At 43.2% G+C, this 783-nt stretch overlaps 1 pseudogene; it reads right to left on the bottom strand.

Annotated features, from left to right (window-relative positions):
- Nucleotides 1-320: 320 nt before the first annotated feature.
- On the bottom strand, nucleotides 321-428 carry LOC133375917 (5S ribosomal RNA; annotated as a pseudogene).
- Between the last annotated feature and the right edge of the window lie 355 nt (nucleotides 429-783).

The following is a 783-nucleotide window of genomic DNA, read 5'->3' as shown; positions in this document are numbered from 1 at the left end:
ATCTGTCATGAACCACCCTGTTCATATATATACAGGCATACCCCGCTTAAAGTCACTTCACTTAAAGTTGCCTCGCTATAGCATACATGCTCCATACTCCCCCGTACCCCACTTTAACGTATGCGCTTCGCAATAACGGACACTTAATGGCATGACGCCACTGCCATCTAGTGGCGATTGCCGGGCAGTACATGCATAGATAATTGCTTTACTTTAAGTACATTTTCACTTTACATACACGCTCCGGTCCCATTGCGTATGTTAAAGCGGGGTATGCCTGTATAGGGTTTTCAGAGGTGGTTTACCATTGTCTTCCTCTAAGCCTACAGCACCTGAGGTCTCCCATCCAAGTACTAACCAGGCCTGACCCTGCTTAGCTTCCAAGATCAGATGAGATTAGGCATGTTTAGGGTAGAATGGCCGTAGGCTGCCTTGCTTTTAGATAATGTGTATCATACAGCAGACATTCTGTTAGAAGAGGCCATCCCTCCTACATGCTGAAAAAAAAATTGTGGGATAAGGCTGAAGACATAATGCTAAAGAGGATCATCTCTTGGAGGCATGAATTAAAGGAGGGGAGGTGAAGAAACAGTTAACACCTCGTTAATCTAACTGCTGTATCAACATTATACAGTGGTGCTATTTGGTGGCACACACACACACACACACACAAATGTTGGGGTCATTTAAAATTCCCCATTGCTTCATTTTACAATCACTTTAATTAGGTTCAAACAAAGGTTAGCACTTACAACTGAAAAACTAACAATGATGACAAGCTGC

The sequence above is a fragment of the Rhineura floridana genome, chromosome 1, assembly GCF_030035675.1.
Source record: "Rhineura floridana isolate rRhiFlo1 chromosome 1, rRhiFlo1.hap2, whole genome shotgun sequence".
NCBI classification, from domain to species: Eukaryota; Metazoa; Chordata; class Lepidosauria; order Squamata; family Rhineuridae; genus Rhineura; species Rhineura floridana.
Note: the sequence above shows the minus strand (reverse complement) of the source record. Positions and strands in the feature narration are given on the sequence as shown.